Source organism: Dermacentor albipictus, chromosome 3 (assembly GCF_038994185.2).
Source record: "Dermacentor albipictus isolate Rhodes 1998 colony chromosome 3, USDA_Dalb.pri_finalv2, whole genome shotgun sequence".
Classification (NCBI taxonomy): domain Eukaryota; kingdom Metazoa; phylum Arthropoda; class Arachnida; order Ixodida; family Ixodidae; genus Dermacentor; species Dermacentor albipictus.
The window spans coordinates 151,840,167-151,858,534 of NC_091823.1; the positions used below are offsets into that span (position 1 = coordinate 151,840,167).

At 48.7% G+C, this 18,368-nt stretch overlaps 2 long non-coding RNA genes across 2 annotated transcripts; one reads left to right on the plus strand and one right to left on the minus strand.

Moving 5' to 3' along the window:
- Positions 1–2,501: 2,501 nt before the first annotated feature.
- LOC139057631 (uncharacterized) lies at positions 2,502–5,106 on the plus strand. The gene is made up of 2 exons (XR_011512949.1): positions 2,502–3,048; positions 3,110–5,106. It is a non-coding gene; the product is annotated as an uncharacterized lncRNA (long non-coding RNA).
- Positions 5,107–6,647: 1,541 nt separating this feature from the next.
- Positions 6,648–11,351, minus strand: LOC139057630 (uncharacterized). The gene is made up of 3 exons (XR_011512948.1): positions 10,542–11,351; positions 9,565–9,703; positions 6,648–8,577 (listed from the first exon to the last, which is right to left on the minus strand). It is a non-coding gene; the product is annotated as an uncharacterized lncRNA (long non-coding RNA).
- Between the last annotated feature and the right edge of the window lie 7,017 nt (positions 11,352–18,368).

An 18,368-nucleotide genomic window follows, 5' to 3' on the forward strand; every position in this document is an offset into this window, starting at 1 on the left:
TGAAGTCTTCCGCGCCTATTATTCCAGGGAAGGCTTCGTCATCCTCGTCGTCTTTCGGCGGAGGATCGATGGGGGCTCGTGATGGGCAGTCGGCGTCATAATCTTTTAGTCCGGACTTGTAGATTACCGTGACGTCATATTCTTGCAGTCTGTGTCTCCACCGCGCCAGCCGTCCTGAAGGGTCATTTAAGTTAGCTAGCCAACACAACGCGTGACGGTCGCTGACGACTTTGAAGGACCTGCCATATAGATATGTGTGGAATTTCGCTGTAGCCCAAATGATGGCGAGGCATTCCTTTTCAGTCGTAGAATAATTGTCTTCCGCTTTTTGACAGCTACCGGTTAGCATAGGATATCACTCGTTCAAGTCCGTCTTTTCTCTGGACTAGAACGGCACCGATGCCTAGGCTACTGGCGTCACTGGGGATTTCGGTATCGTCATCCTCGTCGAGATGTGCAAGTACGGCAGGTGACTGCATGCGCCGTTTGAGTTCTTGAAATGCGTTGGCCTGCTGGGTATCCCACTTGCACTCGACATCGCATTTGGTTATATGTGTTAGTGGCTCCGCAATGCATGAAAAGTCCTTGACGAAGTGTCTATAGCCGATACATGCCAAGAAATCTACGCACTGCCTTCTTGTCGATGGGCAGTGAGAACATTGCGTTGGCAGCTGTCTTCTGTGGGTCGGAGCGGACTCCAGATATCTGATGACGTCGCCTAGGAACAGGAGCTCATTGTAAGCGAAGCGGCACTTTTTCGGCTTCAGAATGAGCCCTGATGACTTGATGGCCTCTCATACTGTCGCATGCCGCCTAAGGTAATCGTCGAAATTTCCGGCGAAGAAATTGACGCCATCCAAGTAAACGAGACACGAGTGCCACTTCAGTCCGGCTAATACCATGTCCATACCGCGGTGGAACTTTGCAGGTGCCGAGCACGGTCGGAATGGCATGATCTTGAACTCTTAGAGGCCATCTAGCATGATGAAGGCGGTCTTATCGCGATCTCTCTCAACTTCTATTTGCCAGTAGCCAGACTTGAAGTCAATCGATGCGAAGTATTTAGCGTTGCAGAGCCGATCCAATGCCTCGTCCGTCCGTGGAAGGGGTTAACGTCCTTCTTCGTGACCTTGTTAATTCGGCGATGATCGGCGCAGAAATGTAGGGGTCCGTCCTTTTTCTTCACCAAGGTTACAGGAGAGGACCACTGCCTCTTCGACGGCTGCATGATGTCGTCGCGCAGCATTTCGTCTACTTGTTGCCGAATAGCGTCACGTTCTCGCGTCGTAACTGGGTAAGGGCTCTGACGGAGTGGTCGAGCGCACTCTATAGTTATTATGCGATGCTTCGCGACTGGTATTTGTCGAATCCTCAATGACGTCGAAAAACACTATTTTGTATCGTCGAAGAAGATTGCTGAGCTGTTGCTGCTTACTCAAGGGGAGACTTGGATTTATGTCGAAGTCTCATTGGGAAACTATGGTCGTCAGGGTAGATGCGACAGAATGCGAGAGGACGAACACATTGCTGGTTTTCACAATTTCCTCTATGCACGCGAATGTCATGCCATTGTTGACGCGCTTGAACTCCCGCCTGAAGTTTCTCAGTAACACCTTCGTTCTTCCTCCAGGCAGTCCAGTGATCCCTCACTCGACACATATTTCACGGTGGAGTAGTAGCCGTTGGTTGCCCTCGATGACGCCTTTTCTATGTCAGCGGGTGTTTTGGGGCTGACGGAAATAATAATGTTGGAGCACGGTGGCATGCTCACTTGATCTTCGAGCACTGGTGTGGCCACTACTAGAGCTCTCCGGCAGTACCGCTTTGTCTTCCGACAGCGTTATCTATTTCGACATCAGGTCGATAACTGCGCCGTGTTGGGTTAGGAAGTCCATGCCGAGCATGACATCTCGTCAACACTGTTTGAGGATAACGAGGGTGGCAAGGTAAGTTCTCTCATGAACGATAATTCCTGCCATGCTAATTCTAGCCGGCGTAATGAGGTGTCCTCCAGCGGTGCGAATTTGAGGGCTTTCCCATGCCGTCCTAACTAGCTTTAACTAGGCGGCGATATGTCCACTCATGACGCAGTGATCGGCTGCTGTGTCCACTAAGGCGGTGACTGCGTGGCCGTCGAAAAGCATGTCGAGGTCGGTGGTTCTTTGTCTTGTCTTACAGTTGGGTCTTGGCGTCGGATCACGTTTCCGTCGCGTTGACCTGTGGCTCGTACGTGGCGTCATCAGGTCGTCTTTAGTAGGCGTATTCTTTGCTTCTAGACTTCGTCGGGTCGGCGGCGTGTCGTTGTTATGTCATCGAGATAGTCTCTTCGGCGTCCTCATTGGCGGCGGAGGATCTTCGTCAGTTCCACGAACTGTAACCGCACCTGGGGCCGTATTCTGTAACGGTTCCTTTGGGAACCGGTTCCTTTTGGCTGTTACGTCTGGATTACGTAACTCGGAGAAAGAGTGGAACGGGGCGGCATGAGGGGAACCAATCAACGAGCGGCGGTCTGCTGGAAGATCACGTCATCATTTTTGTTTGTACTTGGGGGACTGTATAGCAATTAAAGGATGTTGCTGGTTTGATAAAAAAACATTGGTTTCTACAGAACACTTGCAAATATATTTTCAGTAATAAATGTGAGCTTGCGGCGCAGACCGCTACTGGGAGTTGCAAGTTTATTTCTGTTGTTTTCTTATTTAGTCGCTAGGTGGTGTGCCATACGCTATGCAAACAAGTTGCCTCGCTTTGTTTACGTTTTGGACTTGCCAGTTTGCGCGCCGCGGATCCAAAACGATGTCCTCGCAGAAGGTTAGGCTGCTGGGTCCTCATGTTTCAGCGAGGCAACGCGATATACTCGTGTCATTTGTTGAAGAGCACCCCTACCTTGCGAAGGCGTCGTGTGTGCTGGGTCAACAGCTGACGGCGGCGCGCAAGGAGGAGCTCTCGCAGCAAGTGATTGCCTTGCTGCCCGGCAGTGAAAACTGCAGCCCAATGGCGCGGCGTGTGGAAGAAAGACGTGTATAACGTCCGCCGTGATGCAGCCAGGTAAGCACACTCGTTGACGGAGCTTTTGCGCACCATATTCTAACAAACGTGTTAATCACAGAGGAACCGGAGGAGGCAGCCTGCCCGGACCGCGAGGGCGGGCGAGCGCCATCGGAGTCTGCCCGCCGTTCTTTGAGCCCGACGAAGAGGTGAACATCAGGCGCATGGGTTTCAATAGGTCAACGCCAAGTCGACGTGCTGTCGCGATTCGCTCAGTCACCGCCGTTATGGCTGATGTGTGGTCGCGCGCTAGTGTTGCCGCTCAGAAGATGGCCCGAGCTTGAGCGGAAATCGTCAAGCTATTTACTATCGCTTGCGTCAAGTAAGGTCGACATTTTTGTTTAATACCTTTCATCAGTATTTCAGTCTACTCATTCAAACATTAGGGGGGTTAATAGAGTTGATTTTCCGGTCGGAGCCGGCGAAATGTCTGAGGTTGTATTTAGTGTGACGAGCATCGAGTGATTATTACAGAGTTTGAAACGAACAAAAGTGTGTGGTCCGGATGATATCCCTACATCATTCCTTATAAATTGCTCGGGCATCTTTGTACTTCTGTCGCTTATTTCAAAATTTCTTAAATAACAGCGTTGTTCCTGGTGATTGGAAACTAGCGCGAGTGGTGCCAATTCATAAGAGTGGACAGAGGAACAGAGTTGAGAATTACGGACCAGTATCCTTAACTAGCATTTTATGTATGTAAGGTTATGGCACATGTGTATACCTGCATCATGTCTCATCTTGATAACAATAACCTTCTTCATCCTAGTCAGCATGGGTTTCGGCAGGGTTTTTCGTGTACGACACAATTGGTTGCATTCACTCATGAGCTAGTCTCACCAGTCGACAAGAAACAGATTGTTGATTGTATATTTCTGTATTTCAAAAAAGCTTTTGACGTCGTTACGCATAGTCTACTGATCGCTAAACTTTGACTTTACAAATTGGTTGAGAAGGTTATCGCATGTATTGCCGAGTATCTTCGCTCAAGACAGATGTCTGTGGCTCTCAACGGATGTTCCTCTGAATACGTACCTGTGACTTCTGGGGTTCCCCAGAAGTCACATTCATGGCACCACTTCAGGCATTACATCATCATTTACAGCATGGTTTCCAAAAAGGATTTTCTTGCGAAACCTAACTACTAGAATTCACGTCAGACTTACGCTTTCATATGAACAGTAATAAACAAATTGACTGCATCTTTTTGGATTTCTCGAAAGCATTCGATCGTGTAGCCCATAGTCACCCGATATCAAAGCTCTCAGCAATTAAACTCGACTCACTAACCCTATCATGGATTCGCAATTTTCTTACTAATCGCGAACAGTTCACTGTTGTTGCTAACTTTTCCTCTGGCCTCTTTGACGTCACCTCTGGTGTACCTCAAGGCAGTTTACTTGGGCCTCTTCTCTTTTTAATTTACATTAACGACTTGCCGAACAATATATCATCTTCTGTACGATTATTATTTCACAGATTTGTTCACACAGTTGGCCTAACCTTATCAAACCTGAAAGAAGCATCCTCGACGTCACAACGACTGAACAATCAGTTCAGCTACACCCGAATTTATGGCAACACACAACGCTTTTAATTTTTCAACTTTGCCCCGTGCGGTCTGTTTATGGAACGCACTACCAGATACCATTGCATGCCAATCTAAACACACTGCATTTCGCAATCTGCTAAGCAATCAATATGCCGTTTCAATCGTCTAAACACGTCATGTCTTTTGTAATTTACTTGAATTTTTTTCTACAAGTTAAAGAATTTCAGCGCTCCCAATTTTTTTACAATACTTACTACTGTATAACATGTAAAAACGTTTACAATGTTATTATGCTATTATGTTGTTGTTTACCATTTATTGTTATTGCTCTACATATTGTATTTGCTAATGTATTAATTTTCCATGTTCTGTGTGCACTCCTTTCATTATGCTGATGTTTATTTCTTTCCCGATTCAATACTACTATGTTACCGTATTTCCCCCTTACACTATGCCTTCTCGAAGGCCTGTAAGGTACACGTAAATAAATAAATCAATATTTAGAATGTTTGCAGATGACTGTATATAAGGTCATCAACAGCGAATCTGACCAACAAGCACTACAATATGATTTGGATTTGATTGCCACATGGTGTGAAAAATGGAAAATGTCACTGAATGAGCAAAAGAGTGTCCACGTCACCTTTACCGGGAAGCGCTCATATGACAGCAATCGTAACACTATAAATAATGCTACTCTTGAACAAGTGTCAGAATATAAATACTTAGGTGTACTTTTTTCTGCTGATCTAAGGTGGAACAGACACGTTACTCATGTTAGGAACAATGCTGTCGGAGCATTAGGTTTCTTGAAACGTATCTTTAGTAGCTTGCCACAGAAACTTAGGGAGCAACTGTATTTCACACATGTGCGCAGTACACTAGACTATGCGTGTGTTTGCTGGGATCCATATACTACAGAACTTGTAGATAAACGAGAAAAAGTGCAGAACAGGGCAGTTCGGTTTGTCCTTGGCAATTATGACAGGATGCTTAGCATGACAGAAAGCAAAAAGACATTAAATTGGAATCTTCTCGAACACCGTCGCCGAAACCTCAGATTAAAATTTCTTCATAACATATACCACTCTAATGCGGGGATAGCCAGGTAATTGTATTTTCAGCCGCCCACATGTTTCTCAAAGGCGAGATCACAAATTAAAAATATGTGAGATTCCTTTTGACGCTCTATTGCATGAATTATGAAAAGTCATTTTTTTCAGCTTTCATTATTGATTGAATGAGCAAACACGACTGTAATAATAAAGATAAAGCTTTGTGCCAAATATGGCACACCATGAAGATGGCTGAGCGCTCTTGCAGCCATGGGCGGAAAACAAACCTTCACGGACGGTGGTCTTTTTAGTGCGATGTGGGGAATGAAATGAAACAGTTGTTTGCTGCGTTCAGGCACAGATGAATGTTGCACTTCCTCTATCTTACCAACGACTTGTTTGTGCAAGGTGGCCGCTTACATCTTTGTTTCTTCTCGTCAAATTCTGGCCAGTGGCCGACTTGGTCAGATCGGTCGTCTTTGGGTGGCATTGCGGCCGCTGGTCCCTGTGCTTTTTTCGACTTGAACCTGGAATTCGATGTCCTGACTAGAAGTCCTTCCTGGTCGCTAGTTGGGTAGGCACTTGTTATGCGAGGTAAGGCATTCTGCAATTTCTGCTTTTAAATGAGCCAGCGGTAGTACTTGTCTCCTCCTAAGCTGCTCCTGCACCCTCCTGTACAAGACCCATGCTGTTACTACCGATAAGTCTAGCATAGGCGTAAAAATTCGAAAGTGCCATTTCTTCGACCTCTGATATGTATGCAGTAAAGTCCAAACAGTGAGTGCAGCAGGTCAACACCACCCATGTGCCTGTTATGGACCTTTACTACGCTGGGGCAATCAATTTCGCGAAACACCTTGGCGGAGGTAAACCAGCGCTTAGTCTTTTGGACTGGATCTCTCCCAACAAAGCTCGGCAGAAATGTCACTGCGCGGTTATCGTATCAACGCACACACGATAACTCCACGTCATGTATCGCGTTTGTGAGTGCCTCTGAAGCACCACGTCCTTTACATTTCAGTTCCTTTTCGCTTTTCAGGCGGCTGTTTGGTAGACAATTCGCCCTTACCGTACCGATCGTCAAAATTCCATCTTGTGATAGAGTGACCTGCAACTTCGGGCTATTGAACAGATGGTAGCACGTTACCATATTTTGTATTTCAAGTTCATACTGTGCCAATATGGCACACACCGATTTCGGTTTCTCTGCTGTAGTTGCAGGCAAAATTGAGAAAACTAGTAACTGCCTTGAATTGACGAGACCAAAAAATATGCCAAAATAATTTTTCTATGCTTCTGCGGTCGAAATTTTTCAGAGAAAAAAAAAACAATTGCTCGTGTTTGCCCCCCTCCAAGTTTCACGTTGCATCCCAAAATCTACTTCACCTCTGTTTTGCGTATCGCTCAAGAGATGGCAGCACTTGCTCATAATAAGTGCGCATAACTATGAGATTTACTCTGATGGTATCACATTCTCAACTGGGAATCTCACACAAGCGAAAAAGAATGGTAACTGGTATGTGCCAAATATGGGACGTCATGCAATAGAAGGTTAAAAGCGACGCTTTCCGCTACTCTTTCTATGTTCGTACTATAAGAGATTGAAATACTCTACCACCTGACACTGTCTGTATTTGTTCAAATGATGATTTCTTCCATGCTTTATGAATGTAATTTTGAGTGTTCATTTATATGAGTTGTACCCTCCGTGCTGTAATGCCTGAATGGCGAAGCAGGTACCCAGTGAATAAAATAATGTTTCATTGTCATGATTTTGTTTATATTGTGTTATAGCGTAGTTGCACCTTGTTAAGCAGCAATTACGAGCATTATGTGAAATCATGCGTGCAAGAAATGCAATGTTGAAGCAACTCTTGAGTTTAAACAAAGCAGTAGTAAGCGTGAGTGTCTGCTATGTAAAGAAATCCTGCTCCAAAAAGTGCTTGGCATGTCTCGTTTGTTGCTATACGTTTCAATATGTGCTATACAGATTGCTTTGAACGACATTTCAGTTGCTGTGCAACTTGTGCTGTGCTTGTGTGTCACACATGAACAGACACCTTCAGCTTTGGAACAATGCATACTGCACAGTAAAATAGGCATCGCAAAGCAATATTCAACTATGCAAGATTGGTTGCCATTCACCTTGGAAATAACCTTTATTTTAAGAAAATTCCCTGGCAAGACAATATTTAAAAGCACAGTGAACAAAGCAAAGGAGTAACATAATGGCACATGGCTATTTGTCACTGCATGTGTATCTGTCATGCTCAACATAGACAAATCATGTGCTTTTCACTACCGCAGTATGCAGCATACTACGATTAGCCACATGTGAGCACACGCAATGTGTTATGTTGAAGTGCACGGCCTATTTACTTCATGAAAAGAAAAATAAAACATGTTCCACCAGCACATGTCTCCGCCTCATTTGCCAGCGAATGCGCCGGCGCACACTTTGCAGGTAGGCAATGCGCAAATTTCTGGGCAGCCGAAACACACCAACTATGGATTCGCGCACCGCACGGCCTCATTGAAACAAAGCTCGAGAAGGCTGTACAGGGTGCGCCTGCGGTGGCACCTGTACTTGAAGCGGCACTTGTGCCTGGGCTGGCCGCTGTGCGCTGTCGTCATGTGCACCGTCATCATCTGGGTCGTCTGGCAGAGGCACGCCTGCTGCAAGGCAGAGGTTATGCAGCGCTGCACAAGCTGCAACAATAGTGGCTGCTTTCTGAGGCGAGTAGTGGAGCACCCGATACATCTGCAGGCATCGGAAGCGGCTCTTGACGACTCCTATGTACCGCTCAACGGCATTTCGCATTGATGCGTGTGCCTCATTATAGCGCCCCTCTGCCGTGAGGCGATTTGGGTGACCAGGCACAGGAGTCATGATCCATGGCGCTAGCCGGTACCCAGAGTCCCCTGTAAAGTGTTGCATGTTAGTGAACGAAATGGATACATTAAGGCGCAATGCAAGAACACAGTCTACGCCAGGGCCCTTTTACAACAGGAGCGGGTCTTGGATTTATTGTTGCAATATCTATCAAACATTGACCTTCCCGGAAAGTTGTAAAGAAAGTTCAACTCATTTTAAAGAAAAGCCCTATTTCACCTGTTGTCTTGGCTGCAAATCTCTATCTCAGGTTAAGTTGGACATGTAATATTTATTTCATACTCTTGGTTTTCTGCTCCGTTCATCCCATTTGCCCCTCCCTAAATGTACATCTTCCACTAAAACTTATTACTAAAACTTCAGAAGTCTTATTTTATGAAACACTTCTAAGGTCTACTCTCGAATATGCTGCCAGTATCTGGGATCCTTGCTCTACCTTTCGTACCTCTTCTCATGAAGGTACCCAAAATCGAGCTACCCGTTTGATCCTTTCTAATCACTCCAGCACCACATGTCGCTGCAACTAAAAAAATCACACACATTGCGACACAAAGCAAAATAGCGCAACTTGCACCATTCTACAATATATACTACACCGATCACTAACGTCGATGCCGAAAGTTTCACGCACACGCTTATTCCTTTGTTCCAAGGACAGGGACCAGGTCCCCGAGTCCATTGTCACCAACCCTTTTCCACCATACTTGTAAACTGCCATTTCGACGTGTTCTGTAGAATTCCACCCCTGCCTGTAGCGCTCCACTTGGCATTCAGTGTATTGAAATTAATAAATAAACAGCATAACATGTCAGCTGTTGTATACATGCTGGTACAAATATCTGCCTTTTAAGAGAGACTTGTTTCTCTCGATAGTCGCTGCAGGTTCATTAGGTACCGCTGCATTCACAACACATTTCTAGCAAATCACGCTTTCTTAAAGTTTGCTAGGATGCAAAACTATTTGACTGTGTATGTTTTACATGTGGAAGAAGCACTGCTACTTAAGGTGCACTTACCAAGCAAGACTTCTCCATGAAGTAACAGGCCACGAGTGAGGCGGCGGCGAAATGTAGAATGCCTCCAGACGAATGAATCGTGGCACGATCCCGGAAACCGTGGGTCAATTTCCAGGATATTCAGCTTCGCGTCGCACACCTCATAAGGGAAAGCAAAGAGAAGGTGTCAGTGCCACTGCAACAAATATGTGGCACAACCTTTTGCTTACAACACTACTTGCCAAACAGTTACTGTTCAGTCAGTGAACACAATTACAGAAAAGGAGATATCAATATACGCAATAGGCAGTTGAACTAATGATCAGCATGATAACAGTGTCATCTTAACCTACAAATGCAATGTTGGCATGTGTTCACATGCTCATGTATGGCGTGCGGTAACAACACAATGCGCAAAATAATTCTTTTGGTTTCTTCCGTCCATATTGTATAAGATTCTGCTAAAGAGTGAACCTATGTTTTTTTTTTTCAGACAAAGTGCCTATTACAAGCGAAAGAACGCGGAAACAGCATGTGCCGTATTGACAGCTAGAGCAAATGGGTGTCCACACATTCTCATTCTCCCTCACACCATTTTCATTGATGGGATGCTCCTTTTCGCGTTTACAGTCTGTAGGCCACAATGCTTTAGTTTTACGTCGAATAAGAATCACAAGGGCTCGTCTTCTGTTAGGATCGCTCGCAGACGAAGACTCCCTTCACTGCTACGGCGTCTATTCCGGTTTAAGTCGCGCGTAATGAGTTTACATTGTAGCATCGAAAAGGCTATTCAACTGTGATTGGAGAGCACTGAAAAAGTGCGGCCGTGTTCTATGCAAAGTACAAAGTCGTCATTACACATACAACACAAACGCTACTTTCTCTAATAGGAACGCAAGTATTGCCGGCAATTGATGAAAAATAACGAAACGAAGTTTTTTACAACGTGCACTCGCGCAAACACATATCGAAAATATTTGTCAATGAACAATACTCACGACCATGCAGTTGAGGGTGTAATACCCTTTACGGCTCCAGTACGATTCCGTTTCGCCGGGGCCGAGCTTCTTAGGGCGAACGATGGCTATCAGACTCCCGTCCACACATCCTAGAACTCCTGGAATTTTTCCACGGCTAAGAAAGCCTTCCTTGACGGCGGCTTTCTGTTGCGCCGTGGATGGGAATCTAACCCATCCTTTTTCCTTGCCCGCAACCGTAATGGCCTTGGCGACAGCTGTAATGATCCGGCTGACCGAAGGCTACGACAGTGCAATCGCTTCTTCATTCCCGACGCACTGTTGAAAGCTCCCGGTGGCAAAAAACCGCAGCGCGCACAGCACTTTCATCGTAGTGTCGACACCACGCAATCTTTGAGGTCCGAGATGTCCTTCCAGCTCATCGCAAAGACGTCGCACTATGTCTTTGGAGAGACTAAAATGCCTTCGAAACTCTTCTTCGGCCATGCCGAACGCGTCGCGTCGTTGCCTCTCGTCGCGTCGTTGTCTTTCGGCACTCGCCAGCAGCACAACCAAGGGAGCCGCCATTGCCGTCTCTGTCTCGTCTCGTCTAGGTGCCGGCTCGTCAGCTGGCGCGAGATTAGCCGGCAGCCGCGGTTGCCCTAGCAACCCTCGACATCATGCTCGCCTCCGCGCGCGACTCTCAAACGAACCACTTCTCCGCGGTTCCGCTCCTAGCAGGGAACCGGTTCCTTTCCAGAAGATTGGCAACCTGTGTGACGTCATCAAAATTTGTCGTCCCGCCCACCAGGGATGACGACATCGAAGCGCCGACCAATGGCAACAGCCGAAAGGAACCGGTTCCCAAAGGAACCGCTACAGAATACGGCCCCTGCATAGGTTGCTGCTTTTAGTTTTCCGGATATGGGCTCTCAGAGTGGCCTCCGGCTGGGCCAGCGTATCGACGGCGCTGCGGCAACAGGTAGCGGCCTGGTGATGGCGAACGGGGCGGTTTTCGAGAGTTAAATTGAGTAGCGACGAGGTAGTCGGCAATACCGCAAAGGCGTTCACCTTGCTGTGGGTGCGGAGCGCCGGCGGCGAACCCTCGTAGTCCAATTTCGCAGTATGGGCATCGGCGGTAGATATGTCCGGCTTCCCCGCAGTGATAACAGAGCGGGCACTCCTCGGGGGCGCGCCAAATTTCCGTCTTCCCCGCGTAGCTGCGCTGGGCGACATGTAGGCGTGCTGGCAGCAGCGGTTGTGGACGACGGAATCGCGGCATCACAGGGCGCTTGCGCGGTCGCGGAGGGGGATGTTGACGATGGCAAAGCGGCGTAGGTCATCGCTTCCGGGTGGGTCTGCAGTAATTCCAGTTTCACCTGAGGAACTTCAAGAGATCGCTGAACCTCCTCTTTCATGATGTCGGCAAACGAGTCAACTTGAGGTGGCGGCAAAGGGAATACCTTGCGCAGTTCTTCACGCACAATTGCATTGATGGTCTCTTGATGGTCGTCTGAACCCAGTCGTTGGATGGCGCACTGCGGCGTGAGCACTTGTCACAGCCACCGTCAAACTTCCGCCACACATCATTGTTGAACGCCTCGCTCCTATGCGCTATTTCCCAACGAGCGCAATTCTGGAGCATGTAGAAGTGCTGTGTTCGGCTGAGTTCACGCTCAGCGAGTTGCGCAACGTCTTGAACAGATGCAAACGTCACTCCGCTCCCGGTTCCTGCAGCGTTACTCATCAAATCCTCAGGAACATTGACACAGCTCAGCTTCGGTCACTTCTCGAGGTCTTCAACTCGGTCTGGCGCAGCGGCATCATTCCTGCCGACTGGAAAGAGGCGATCGTCATTCCCATTCTCAAGCGCGACAAACCAGCTTCGAACATCAACTCCTATCGTCCAGTATCGCTAACCTGGGCACCCGGCAAAAGAATGGAGTCCATGGCTTTGCACCGCCTTGAATGGATTGCCCCCGCCCTAGACGCCTCTGCCCCTGAACAACGGGGCTTTCGGCGACTGCACTCGACAGCTGATTCCATAGCGGACGTTGTCGCTACACTCGAGGACACGGCAACCCGCCGCGAAGCCGGATACCTGGTGCTGCTCGATGTGGAACGCGCGTTCGACGGCCTCCCGCACGGTACCATCATTCAAGTGCTTCGCGAGCTGCGTATCACCGGCCGCCTACTGGACTATGTCTCGGCCTTTCTTAACGACCGAACGCTCAGAGTGCGCGTGGGTGACGCGCTCAGCACCCCCCGTAGCGTGACCTCTGGTGTTCCTCAGGGCAGTGTCTTCGGCCCTTTCCTCTTCAACTTGGCGCTGGCAAGGCTCCCTGATTTGATCCCTAAGCTGACAGCCTTGGAAGTCCGTGTGGCGATTTGCGCTGATGACATCGCTCTTTTTGCTTGCGGGCCCACGTACCATGGCTACTAAGTGCGTCAATCACTTCAGTCGGCGATCAACGCCGTGGACGAATATCTCGGCAGCATAGGGATTCAGCTTTCGGCTTCAAAAACCGAGTCGCTACTAATGCACCCCCGGGCGAGCCGTGCACGCTTCGAAGTGCCAACTCTCTCGCTGCGCGGAAGCCCCCTCCCGTGGCAGAGAAAAGTCCGATACCTCGGCCTCCAGATTGACTGCCACCTCCACTTCAACGCGGCCACCACACAACTCTTCAGGGACTCCAAGAAAGTCGCAGGCGCCGCACGCTCCCTGCTCGCCCGAGGCCGCGGCTGCACACCGCATCTTGCGCTTCGAGTTTAAATCTCGATCGCAACGTCGCGAGCGCTCTACGCGCTTCCACTCACCAACGCCAGTGCAGCCAACTGGAAGGCCGTCGACTTCGAGCACCGCACCGCAGTTCGCCAAATGTACGCGCTTCCCCGCTTCTTGCAAGTGGGGGCAACACTCGCCGAAGCGTGAAATTGGCCGCCTTCACTTCGCGCGCGGAAACATGCGCTTCACCACATCGAGCATCTGCAACGGTAGCCACAGGGTCAGCGTCTCGTGTGCCGCCTTCACACCCTCGAGGGCTCGGGCATGGGCCAGCGTGCCACCGAGTTCAGCACTCGCATCACCTCTTTGCCTCAACTCCTCCCCCTGCCACCTTTGCCGAAGCCTCCGCGCCCCTCGACCTAAGGGACACTAAAGGTTACCAGAAACTCAAGTTAAAGTGGTAGAGCAATGTGCTAGAACGTCTAAGGCGTCAATATAATCGCGAACAGAGCTTTAGTAACCGAGAAATTGAGGTAAATGCATGACACGATTTGAGACCCCCCAGCGACATTCCGGTACTAGCCCGATGACGAAAGGACTCCTCAAAATTTGTGTTACTAATACTCAACTACTCGTATTAAAAATATCATTTCATTCGATTATAAGACGGAAAAAAATGCTACTTGTCTACGTCTATTCGATTCTAAGAAAAAATAACATTTTGACGTTACCCTTCAGTAATATGCGTGGTCGAAAGGTTTCGTTTCCGCTCGATCTGCGCGCTCGACTCTGCGCCGCGCACGCTTTGGAGTTTCAGTAGTTTCGTTATCGCGTCGCGTTGTGAAGGTTCTGCTGGCTCGCGAAACTTTCATTTGGAACCAGCAGCGAGAATGCCACGTCCATGCGATGTCGTGAGAAGCCCTCGTTGCTTTCCCGCTCCGGAGAGCCGGTGTCGAGGCCGCCGTCGTTGTACGCAACGACGCCGGCAGCGCGAGCCCTCAGCAGCAGGTCGCGCTCGTCGGTGCTCAAATCGCTGAAGTTGAGCCCACCATCGCGAGCCAATCTGTCGGTGTCAGGGCCCGTGGCGACGAGCGTCAAAGTTTGCGTCATAGAATGAAGTAGCAGCTTATGGGCGTCTTGCGCTGGAGTTTGAGGTATAGTAGCGGCGCCTGTTGGCGGTGCGGGAAACGACACGTGCCAGCTTGGGTCGCATTGAGCCCTGGCTGTGGCGAAGCACGTCTCTAGGCCGAGTTTTGCGTCGATTCATACTTTTTTATGCCCTGTTGCGAGTGCGAAAAGGCTCGTCACTTCTCACAGACCACGCCGACCACGCTGCAAGCTCGCCGCAGCCTATAGTTTAACGAAAACGGACTCTCCGTGTGCCGTGGGACGTAATGCTGGGAGCAGAAGGAATCGGTGATGCCGATCCGGAGAGACCTAGCCCAGCCTCGAAAAGGCGTCACCGTCATTACTTTTGCGTCGTGGGCTGCCATGAACAAGAAGGCCTGAATCCCAACATCAGATTCTACCGTTTTCCTTCAAGGCCTTACGAAGTGGAGCGTCGGGCGCGCTGCATAGCTGCAGTTCGTCGCGCTGAGTAAGCAAAACTTCGTGCCATGCTGACTGCTTCGCCTGTCTTGAAGCTTATTATCTGCGTTCGAAATTTCAGTGTTTTGCACCTACAGTCCCGACAGCAGACCGACATAGCGGCAGGCATGGGTGGTAATTCATGATTCGAGAGCCGGTCACAGCGACAATTAACAATTCGACCCATGCGAAGTGGTGAAGTGTGTGCAAATGAGCACAAATGGTCGGGCTCATTCGATGACAATTCACTACTACTCTACGAGCAGCACAGGTTAAGAGAGTTAAAACCGCTCACCCTTCATCTCAAGCCAGCATGTCGATGCAGCGCAGCAAGACAGTATTAATTGCAGCACATCGATGTTCGAGCGTTGTGATTAAAAGCTACATCAAGCGAGCAGCGCACGAGCTCGCGCTGCAGCGCGATTCGCACGTGCGTGCGAGCTCACGTGCATGCATTGCATCAGTTTAGCGGCATGCAGTCAACAAAGATTGCAGGAGGCCAGCCGTTTGGCGGCATGTCGAAAGACCGCTGCCGTCGCGGCGCGTACGATCGTGCGCTCGAGCAGTTCGTACATCGCGGCGCGTACCGTCGTGTGCTCGAGCAGTTCCGTACACATGATGTCTGCTTACCGCTACTGTGGATTCATTTATAGCACGCATTTCCGCGCGTTTGCGCGCCTGACTCTAGCAGCTAGCGTGCAAACCTTACCTGTAGTTCCACTTCGTCCGCGACTCGCTTCACTTGCGATTGACACCGTGCTAAAACTTCGCCGCCTAATTCTTGAACGGCGAACACGTATTCGGCACTGCATAATTTCTCGCCTTTACGCAGCGTGCCAACCCTGAAAAAAAATCTTGGGCGCCCGATAGGGTGACGGACTCGGCAGCCGCTGGGCGAGATTAGGCCTACTGCTACGTACTATGAACGAACGGAATTACACTCAACGACGCAACGGTACACACCTGTACTGCTACGCTACCTTAGAACTGTCTAAAATCCGATAAGCTATGCAGTCGTAAGCCCAGCATTAAATATAAACAACCAATAAACTACATGTGCACAAGAACCGCACAACGACACCAGCGCGTACTCGACCACTTTCAAGCACCTCCTCGGAAGAAACAGGCTTCTTTTGTGATGGCACACATTCGTTGGAAACAAAATACCAGCGACGATGCAAAATATTGCACAAACCTTTCACACAACGCGTTGCTTATTCCAGAAAGACCGCTTTCACAAACACACCTACCACAGAATCTAAACAGCTGATCGGCCGCCATTTTGTTGTGCATTTTCAATGGGCGACTCTTGAAAAAGCACACAAAGTTTTTGGCAACTTAAGCGACGTCAAGATGCTTTTTAGCACAATTCACATCTTCCTTGTAAGACTCTGTCATACTAAATTTTGTTATTTCCCTGTACGCAGTCTTCATACTGCGCACTACTTTCTCGAGCGGCATAAATTGCTACGCGGTCTGCATAGAGTTCCTAAAACAACTAGAATGTGCCTTGATTTAGTAGCGTAGGCTGCGCCATCTGTTGAACAAAAAATTTCAAATCGGAGCAATAATTCAGCTAAAGCTTCCTCTTAAGCGTTTTCTGCACACCAAGGTGCTTGCAGATTACTTATGCTGGAGCCAGCAGCGATCGAAGAAGGATATCGTAACGACTCCGCAGCACTCGCATTTTGGCAGGCGAGGGCTCTTGTGTGCAGCTATGAAATGAGACTTGGAACTGAGGAAGGTGTTGGAAGTGTTGAGTGCGCAGTGCTTGTGATGAAGAAATGCCATTGCACTGGGTCTAGAAGAGCGAGCGATTCTCGGACGCTGGTCGTGTTGATGACGCTGTGGCTCCGATACATCACCGATGATAGAGCAGCCATTCAAACGACTGCTCCGATACGCACTGCTCAGCATCGTCGTCCCCCTCGGCGCATCGACGCCTTGCAAGCAGCTACAGTGACGTGCCGAAAATTATTTACTTTGCGCTACGAAGCCACAATGCAGGCAATGAAACCGTGCTGTGGGGCCATCTCATCCCGCGAAGATAAATGCATAAGCCAGCGACAGTCAACGCTTTTTCTTGATAGTAGTGCGCAGCACATCACCGATGACAGTGCGTTGTGCGTGTTTTATGTCGGTGGTGAATATTGTTGATGCCTCTATGCTCGGGACCGCGGCGCTTTTGCCGAAAGATAAGTTGGGCGTAGCCCAACCGTGGTGGGTGCGCACTCAAGAGTTACATGCCTCGCGCGGGGCGTCCCCTCTGGCTTTGATTGACAGGCGAATTCGTGCTAAACTCATACATAGCAAAACCCTCAGTCCCTCCGAGTTAAACACGGGAACACGGCGGCGGCAGCAGCAGCATGTCTTATTGCATCCAGCGACAGCAAGCGTCAGTATGACCGTTTAACGTACATGACCGCCGTGGAGTTTCAGCGTCATTTTCACCTGTCGAAGACATCAGTGCGCTGACTGTGTGACGAGATAGACGAAGACTCTCGTCTGACTCTCGTCATTCGCTCACCGTCGCAGAGCAAGTCCTCTGCGCCCTCAGTTTACGGGACTGGGAGTTTCAGGGAAGCGTCGGCGCCGAGCGTTACATTCGACGTCATCAAACTACTGCGAGCCTCTGTGTCAGAGATATCTGATGCGCTTAATGATGCGGCAGCGCGGAAGTGGTGGCTGGCTTTCCCGAAGACTGCGGCTGAGGGAGTATTTAAAAAAGAACGCTTCTTCGCGGAAATTTTCCGAACTTAGTCGGGTGTGTCGACGGAACGTACGTAGGAATTAAGGCGCCTTCAATGTCAGCATTACTGTGATTAGCATTGCAGCAATCTCTAGACGCACCATATTGCCAAATTTGTCACTTCTGTGTAGCCGATTTAAATTTTGTTTTACCGACATCACGCATGCGGCAGCCTATGGTACTGACTTTTTCGCTGGTTGCTGAATTTTTGCCGATTGTTCTACTTGCCTGTCAGGGTTTCTTCCAAATGGCTTACTTTTTGGGGAAAGAGGTATTGAAGTATAAACAGATAATGAATATCACAAATTGTGTGAAGTGCCCTGTGAATGCTAATCTCATAAAGACTTGGTTTTTTTATGATATTACTTAGTACAAGTTACTTAGTATGCATAATGCTGAATTTTGGTCATGCGTCATCTATCGGCCGCACTATGAAACAGCAAGACATTGCACAATTCGTTGCAGTGCGAGATGCGGATATCACGTCAAGCCGGTTGTGCCAATGCATTTATGGCGAACTGAAAATGCATTGAGAATTTTAGTGTGCTCGCTTGCATGAAGAAAACACTTCAGAGTGTTTTCTGTGTTCACTGTTGGCGCATGTGCAAGTGGTTCACTGTATTTACTTTTGGGCAGCGTTATTCTCTATAGAGAAATCGTATGTTTTCGTCTCATAATGGGGCTCTTATTCTTCAGCAGTAGAACAATGCAGATCCAGTGTTCTGGAGAACTCGGTCTGCGTGAAGATGTCATGAACCACCAAGGCAAAATTACATATCGGGAGAAATGTGGTGCAGATGCCAATGAA